Genomic DNA, 8,533 nt, shown 5'->3' with positions numbered 1-8,533 from the left:
CTTCTAGTACTGCCCCTCAATCCGGCCAATCAGGCAGGGCACCTATAAGAATAAGAAAATAAAAACAACACATATGGCCAGGACCGTAACATGGTCTACTAGTAATGAAGCACGATGGTTGGCAAACCAATAAAGTAGCAAAACAGCAATGAAAGAACAAAATTTGATGAAAATATAGAACAATTTCTATGAATAAATAGGCAGTAACACCAGCTTGTGCTGCCCGTAAACCCAAGCAAAGAAGCTTACAGCACGTGGTATTCCCAGGCGGTCTTCCTACCAAGTACTAACCAGGCCCGGCTCTATTTGGCTGCCGAGATCGGACGAGATCGGGAGCTTAGAGAGCGGTGTGGCCGTAAGCTGCTTTTGACATCATCAACAGCTCCTAAAAACGCTGGAGAAGCACAATGCACAACACTTGCTAAGAAGAAGATAAATGTGGCAAAGTACAAAGTACTATAACTGTACTGGTCTGTTACGCCCCTGTCTAGGGGGTCAGGGTGCAACATACAAAGATAAATTAGCATGTTCCCTCTCCGATCCCCAAACCAAAATCCAGGATCGAGATGTTCCAACAGAATGATATTTATTTTAAACGAAAGAAAGTGTCAAACAAAACATGACACTACAACTCAGGGCGAACCAAGGCCAACATAATAAACAAAATAAGCCATTTCCCACAGAAAGTGCTAGCTAGCCTGATAGAAATAAACAAACCAAAAGACAATCGCTAACCCTAACTCCCTAATGTGAAAACGGTCCAAAGAAAATGGCAGTTCACCCCTACAGATTTAATACTATTTACAAAATATACAATTTATAACAAAACCACGGCACAAAACCTAACAATTCAAAAATGCTAAATAAGGTTTGGAAACCAAGAACAGCAAACAAGTGCTGATGCCAGAAAGAGCCTCGCTAGCTGTTGGGAACCGTACTTTTAAAACTCCAGGAAGTGTAGGATGGACCAATAAGCTTCTAGTACTGCCCCTCAATCCGGCCAATCAGGCAGGGCACCTATAAGAATAAGAAAATAAAAACAACACATATGGCCAGGACCGTAACATGGTCTACTAGTAATGAAGCATGATGGTTGGCAAACCAATAAAGTAGCAAAACAGCAATGAAAGAACAAAATTTGATGAAAATATAGAACAATTTCTATGAATAAATAGGCAGTAACACCAGCTTGTGCTGCCCGTAAACCCAAGCAAAAAAGCTTACAGCACCTGGTATTCCCAGGCGGTCTTCCTACCAAGTACTAACCAGGCCCGGCTCTATTTGGCTGCCGAGATCGGACGAGATCAGGCGCTTAGAGAGCGGTGTGGCCGTAAGCTGTATTTGACATCATCAACAGCTCTTAAAAACGCTAGAGAAGCAGAATGCATGACACTTGCTAAGAAGAAGATAAATGTGGCAAAGTACAAAGTACTATAACTGTACTGGTCTGTTACGCCCCAGTCTAGGGGGTCAGGGTGAAACATGCAAAGATAAATTTGCATGTTTCCTTTTCCGATCCTCAAACCAAAATCCAGGATTGAGATGTTCCAACAGAATGATATTTATTTTAAACGAAAGAAAGTGTCAAACAAAACATGACACTACAACTCAGGGCGAACCAAGGCCAACATAATAAACAAAATAAGCCATTTCCCACAGAAAGTGCTAGCTAGCCTGATAGAAATAAACAAACCAAAAGACAGTCGCTAACCCTAACTCCCTAATGTGAAAACAGTCCAAAGAAAATGGCAGTTCACCCCTACAGATTTAATACTATTTACAAAATATACAATTTATAAACAAAACCACGGCACAAAACCTAACAATTCAAAAATGCTAAATAAGGTTTGGAAACCAAGAACAGCAAACAGGTGCTGATGCCAGAAAGAGCCTCGCTAGCTGTTTGGAACCGTACTTTTAAAACTCCAGGAAGTGTAGGATGGACCAATCAGCTTCCTGTACTGCCCCCCAATCCGGCCAATCAGGCACGGCACCTATAAGAACAAGAAAATAAAAACAACACATATGGCCAGGACCGTAACATGGTCTACTAGTAATGAAGCACGATGGTTGACAAACCAATAAAGTAGCAAAACAGCAATGAAAGAACAAAATTTGATGAAAATATGGAACAATTTCTATGAATAAATAGGCAGTAACACCAGCTTGTGCTGCCCGTAAACCCAAGCAAAAAAGCTTACAGCACCTGGTATTCCCAGGCGGTCTTCCTACCAAGTACTAACCAGGCCCGGCTCTATTTGGCTGCCGAGATCGGACGAGATCGGGCGCTTAGAGAGCTGTGTGGCCGTAAGCTGCATTTGACATCATCAACAGCTCTTAAAAACGCTAGAGAAGCAGAATGCATGACACTTGCTAAGAAGAAGATAAATGTGGCAAAGTACAAAGTACTATAACTGTACTGGTCTGTTACGCCCCTGTCTAGGGGGTCAGGGTGCAACATACAAAGATAAATTAGCATGTTCCCTCTCCGATCCCCAAACCAAAATCCAGGATCGAGATGTTCCAACAGAATGATATTTATTTTAAACGAAAGAAAGTGTCAAACAAAACATGACACTACAACTCAGGGCGAACCAAGGCCAACATAATAAACAAAATAAGCCATTTCCCACAGAAAGTGTTAGCTAGCCTGATAGAAATAAACAAACCAAAAGATAGTCGCTAACCCTAACTCCCTAATGTGAAAACACTCCAAAGAAAATGGCAGTACACCCCTACAGATTTAATACTATTTACAAAATATATAATTTATAAACAAAACCACAGCACAAAACCTAACAATTCAAAAATGCTAAATAAGGTTTGGAAACCAAGAACAGCAAACAGGTGCTGATGCCAGAAAGAGCCTCGCTAGCTGTTGGGAACCGTACTTTTAAAACTCCAGGAAGTGTAGGATGGACCAATCAGCTTCCTGTACTGCCCCCCAATCCGGCCAATCAGGCAGGGCACCTATAAGAACAAGAAAATAAAAACAACACATATGGCCAGGACTGTAACATGGTCTACTAGTAATGAAGCACGATGGTTGGCAAACCAATAAAGTAGCAAAACAGCAATGAAAGAACAAAATTTGATGAAAATATAGAACAATTTCTATGAATAAATAGGCAGTAACACCAGCTTGTGCTGCCCGTAAACCCAAGCAAAGAAGCTTACAGCACGTGGTATTCCCAGGCGGTCTTCCTACCAAGTACTAACAAGGCCCGGCCCTATTTGGCTGCTGAGATCGGACGGGATCGGGCGCTTAGAGAGCAGTGTGGCCGTAAGCTGCATTTGACATCATCAACAGCTCTTAAAAACGCTGGAGAAGCAGAATGCATGACACTTGCTAAGAAGAAGATAAATGTGGCAAAGTACAAAGTACTATAACTGTACTGGTCTGTTACGCCCCTGTCTAGGGGGTCAGGGTGCAACATACAAAGATAAATTAGCATGTTCCCTCTCCGATCCCCAAACCAAAATCCAGGATCGAGATGTTCCAACAGAATGATATTTATTTTAAACGAAAGAAAGTGTCAAACAAAACATGACACTACAACTCAGGGCGAACCAAGGCCAACATAATAAACAAAATAAGCCATTTCCCACAGAAAGTGTTAGCTAGCCTGATAGAAATAAACAAACCAAAAGACAGTCGCTAACCCTAACTCCCTAATGTGAAAACAGTCCAAAGAAAATGGCAGTTCACCCCTACAGATTTAATACTATTTACAAAATATACAATTTATAAACAAAACCACGGCACAAAACCTAACAATTCAAAAATGCTAAATAAGGTTTGGAAACCAAGAACAGCAAACAGGTGCTGATGCAAGAAAGAGCCTCGCTAGCTGTTGGGAACCGTACTTTTAAAACTCCAGGAAGTGAAGGATGGACCAATCAGCTTCCTATACTGCCCCCCAATCCGGCCAATCAGGCAGGGCACCTATAAGAACAACAAAATAAAAACAACACATATGGCCAGGACCGTAACATGGTCTACTAGTAATGAAGCACGATGGTTGGCAAACCAATAAAGTAGCAAAACAGCAATGAAAGAACAAAATTTGATGAAAATATAGAACAATTTCTATGAATAAATAGGCAGTAACACCAGCTTGTGCTGCCCGTAAACCCAAGCAAAAAAGCTTACAGCACCTGGTATTCCCAGGCGGTCTTCCTACCAAGTACTAACCAGGCCCGGCTCTATTTGGCTGCCAAGATCGGACGAGATCGGGAGCTTAGAGAGTGGTGTGGCCGTAAGCTGCTTTTGACATCATCAACAGCTCCTAAAAACGATAGAGAAGCAGAATGCACAACACTTGCTAAGAAGAAGATAAATGTGGCAAAGTACAAAGTACTATAACTGTACTGGTCTGTTACGCCCCTGTCTAGGGGGTCAGGGTGCAACATACAAAGATAAATTAGGATGTTCCCTCTCCGGTCTCCAAACCATAATCCAGGATCGAGATGTTCCAACAGAATGATATTTATTTTAAACGAAAGAAAGTGTCAAACAAAACATGACACTACAACTCAGGGCGAACCAAGGCCAACATAATAAACAAAATAAGCCATTTCCCACAGAAAGTGCTAGCTAGCCTGATAGAAATAAACAAACCAAAAGACAGTCGCTAACCCTAACTCCCAAATGTGAAAACAGTCCAAAGAAAATGGTAGTTCACCCCTATAGATTTAATACTATTTACAAAATATACAATTTAAAAACAAAACCACGGCACAAAACCAAACAATTCAAAAATGCTAAATAAGGTTTGGAAACCAAGAACAGCAAACAGGTGCTGATGCCAGAAAGAGCCTCGCTAGCTGTTGGGAACCGTACTTTTAAAACTCCAGGAAGTGTAGGATGGACCAATCAGCTTCCTGTACTGCCCCCCAATCCGGCCAATCAGGCAGGGCACCTATAAGAACAAGAAAATAAAAACAACACATATGGCCAGGACCGTAACATGGTCTACTAGTAATGAAGCACGATGGTTGGCAAACCAATAAAGTAGCAAAACAGCAATGAAAGAACAAAATTTGATAAAAATATAGAACAATTTCTATGAATAAATAGGCAGTAACACCAGCTTGTGCTGCCCGTAAACCCAAGCAAAAAAGCTTACAGCACCTGGTATTCCCAGGCGGTCTTCCTACCAAGTACTAACCAGGCCCGGCTCTATTTGGCTGCCGAGATCGGACGAGATCGGGAGCTTAGAGAGTGGTGTGGCCGTAAGCTGCTTTTGACATCATCAACAGCTCCTAAAAACGATAGAGAAGCAGAATGCACAACACTTGCTAAGAAGAAGATAAATGTGGCAAAGTACAAAGTACTATAACTGTACTGGTCTGTTACGCCCCTGTCTAGGGGGTCAGGGTGCAACATACAAAGATAAATTAGGATGTTCCCTCTCCGGTCTCCAAACCATAATCCAGGATCGAGATGTTCCAACAGAATGATATTTATTTTAAACGAAAGAAAGTGTCAAACAAAACATGACACTACAACTCAGGGCGAACCAAGGCCAACATAATAAACAAAATAAGCCATTTCCCACAGAAAGTGCTAGCTAGCCTGATAGAAATAAACAAACCAAAAGACAGTCGCTAACCCTAACTCCCAAATGTGAAAACAGTCCAAAGAAAATGGTAGTTCACCCCTATAGATTTAATACTATTTACAAAATATACAATTTAAAAACAAAACCACGGCACAAAACCAAACAATTCAAAAATGCTAAATAAGGTTTGGAAACCAAGAACAGCAAACAGGTGCTGATGCCAGAAAGAGCCTCGCTAGCTGTTGGGAACCGTACTTTTAAAACTCCAGGAAGTGTAGGATGGACCAATCAGCTTCCTGTACTGCCCCCCAATCCGGCCAATCAGGCAGGGCACCTATAAGAACAACAAAATAAAAACAACACATATGGCCAGGACCGTAACATGGTCTACTAGTAATGAAGCACGATGGTTGACAAACCAATAAAGTAGCAAAACAGCAATGAAAGAACAAAATTTGATGAAAATATAGAACAATTTCTATGAATAAATAGGCAGTAACACCAGCTTGTGCTGCCCGTAAACCCAAGCAAAAAAGCTTACAGCACCTGGTATTCCCAGGCGGTCTTCCTACCAAGTACTAACCAGGCCCGGCTCTATTTGGCTGCCGAGATCAGACGAGATCGGGCGCTTTTTTTTTTTTTTATCTTTTTATTATCAAAAATACACTTTACACAAAAAAAATTAAGTATACACAGAGACACGTAAACAAAACATTACATCCATAGGACTTTCAACTAAATTAAACAACTTAAAGCAAGACCTATTTCCCTATTGTAAAATATATATATCAATAGATATATTGCTTGTCTACAATGTGTGGGTATGAATATCCCCCTATATTTATCTATCTACATAATCATATATACATACATACACATACACATACATAATATACACACACATACACATACATAATATACAAACACATACACATACATACATACATACACACTCATATTCCCGTTTCCCCCCCACATCATTCTTTTCCTTTTTTTTCCAGTAAATCAGAATATTGCTCAACAACCAACATGAATACCTGAAACGCTCAAGTATGAGTGCAAGCTCGAGTGCACAAAAAGGACAGAAAACAGCCGATGTTGTTGCCCCTGACAAGAATTCCTTTCAGTTCAACCAAAATCAATAGTTAAGCCTCCTCTGCTATCCAAACCACACAAGTCATTATGTCCCCCGAACCTCTTGATAAAACCCTCTTGGTCAGCCGAAAAGAGAATCTTCACGTAGTTTGTCACTAAGCTCTGAAAGAATACCACTCTACTTATTATTTTGTTCCCAAAAAGAGCATAGTTCCTGGAAATGTACAGAACATGCCTTGCTACACTCAGCAAGAAGTTAATCAACTCCGTATTTGCTGTTGTTTGTCCTTTCTGCACCCCAAAGCACCACACCCAATCCCATGCTTCCCCCGGAAGTATCGATGCTCTACATTTCCGATTCAGTAAGCTCTTCACCCATTCTCTAAACCACTGTGTCACAGTGCAATACAACATGAAATGGTCAAAATCCTCTTCCTCCCTTTTACAGGCTGCACACGTTCGTTCGTACTTCTCTTTGCTAATCTGGTGTAGGACGACAGAGACGAGCACCCTCCTATGGCGCAGAAGGTAATTGGAATTCAGTACTGCAGGGGGTAGCCACTTCTGATGCAACGTAACCCAGATGTCAGATACAGGGCGTGTGGGAAAAATTCGCACCCAGCTTAAGTGGGCCATGGGCTGTTTGAAAATTGCATCACGAAGCAGCATATACCAGAATTTTGGCAGCAGCTCTACAAATTTCCTATGTTTTATGTCACACATAAGAGAGAATTCAACTCTGCCGTCCCCCACCTGTACACTCTTTGTCTCCTGCAATCGCTCCTTCCAATTCTGTGGCATGCATTGCCAAATCCTGTCACAAAAGCTCTTAATTTTCCCCCTATTGATATTATACCCCTTTGCTTTGACCTTACAAAACACAACGTCGGGGTCCACAGCCTCTTCCTGATTGAGCAGATCCCTTACTTGGTGCAATGTCTCCGCTAATATCCCTCTGCCCATGAAGCAACCCACTCGCCCACCAAGTCTAGGATTCCCAAAAATGGGCTGGTTCCACACATCCCACTTTGAGGTAAGCACGCACTCTAGGCGGGGCAAGATTGTACTCCATGCCTCTGCGGCCTCCTGGAAGAGCGGGCAGGTCTCCACAATGGGCCAGGCTAGCGAGACGCTGCACAGATTGTAGATCCCACACCGCCCTCTTTTCACCACATCCCCGTACAAATAATCTTTCCAAATACTTTCTGTCTTGTCACAAAGCAATTTACAGAATAATTTGATCCTTAAGGACACTACCTTGGTCTTCAAATCACACAGCTGGAGGCCACCCCTTGAGTATGGCCCGACCAGTGTTTTGTGAGCTATCACCATTGCCCTACCTTTCCACAAGAAGTCTCTTATTGCATCGCTCAAGCGGACGAGAACATCACTCGGCACATGGCACACCTGCATAGCGTAGACCAGCTTAGGAACTATGACCGCATTCACAATTGTCACTTTGCCCTTTAATCCCAGGGCCCTCATCTTCCACAGCCCCAGCGTGGCCTTGCACCATGCAATTAGCTCTTCCCAGGTTTTCCTAGTGCTATTCTCCTGCTGGGCACTAATGTAGATCCCCAGCACCTTTATCTGTGCGTCTCCTCTCCGGACACCCCATTCGATGTCTCCCAAATCCACACCCGGCCCTGCGATCATGACAGATTTGGACTTGTTGATACGTGCCCCTGCGGCTTGCTCATATGCCTCTAAATGCTGTAGCACCCGTCTTAAGCTGTCCTTGTCACGGACCATTATACTAATGTCATCAGCATACTGAGCTATTTTAAACTCACTTCCCTTGGGAGATGTGATTCCTGTTATTAAGGTATCGGTGATAATTGATTGTGCTAGTGGCTCTGCTACAATGGCATAGA

At 42.3% G+C, this 8,533-nt stretch overlaps 6 pseudogenes; all 6 read right to left on the bottom strand.

Moving 5' to 3' along the window:
• Positions 1–242: 242 nt before the first annotated feature.
• Positions 243–361, bottom strand: LOC137119993 (5S ribosomal RNA; annotated as a pseudogene).
• Positions 362–1,217: 856 nt separating this feature from the next.
• Positions 1,218–1,336, bottom strand: LOC137119968 (5S ribosomal RNA; annotated as a pseudogene).
• Positions 1,337–2,194: 858 nt separating this feature from the next.
• On the bottom strand, positions 2,195–2,313 carry LOC137120003 (5S ribosomal RNA; annotated as a pseudogene).
• An 857-nt stretch (positions 2,314–3,170) lies between these two features.
• Positions 3,171–3,289, bottom strand: LOC137120044 (5S ribosomal RNA; annotated as a pseudogene).
• An 857-nt stretch (positions 3,290–4,146) lies between these two features.
• LOC137119975 (5S ribosomal RNA) lies at positions 4,147–4,265 on the bottom strand (annotated as a pseudogene).
• An 857-nt stretch (positions 4,266–5,122) lies between these two features.
• LOC137120007 (5S ribosomal RNA) lies at positions 5,123–5,241 on the bottom strand (annotated as a pseudogene).
• Between the last annotated feature and the right edge of the window lie 3,292 nt (positions 5,242–8,533).

Source organism: Channa argus, unplaced genomic scaffold, assembly GCF_033026475.1.
Source record: "Channa argus isolate prfri unplaced genomic scaffold, Channa argus male v1.0 Contig065, whole genome shotgun sequence".
Taxonomy (NCBI): Eukaryota; Metazoa; Chordata; class Actinopteri; order Anabantiformes; family Channidae; genus Channa; species Channa argus.
This window is presented reverse-complemented; position numbering and strand designations above follow the sequence as displayed.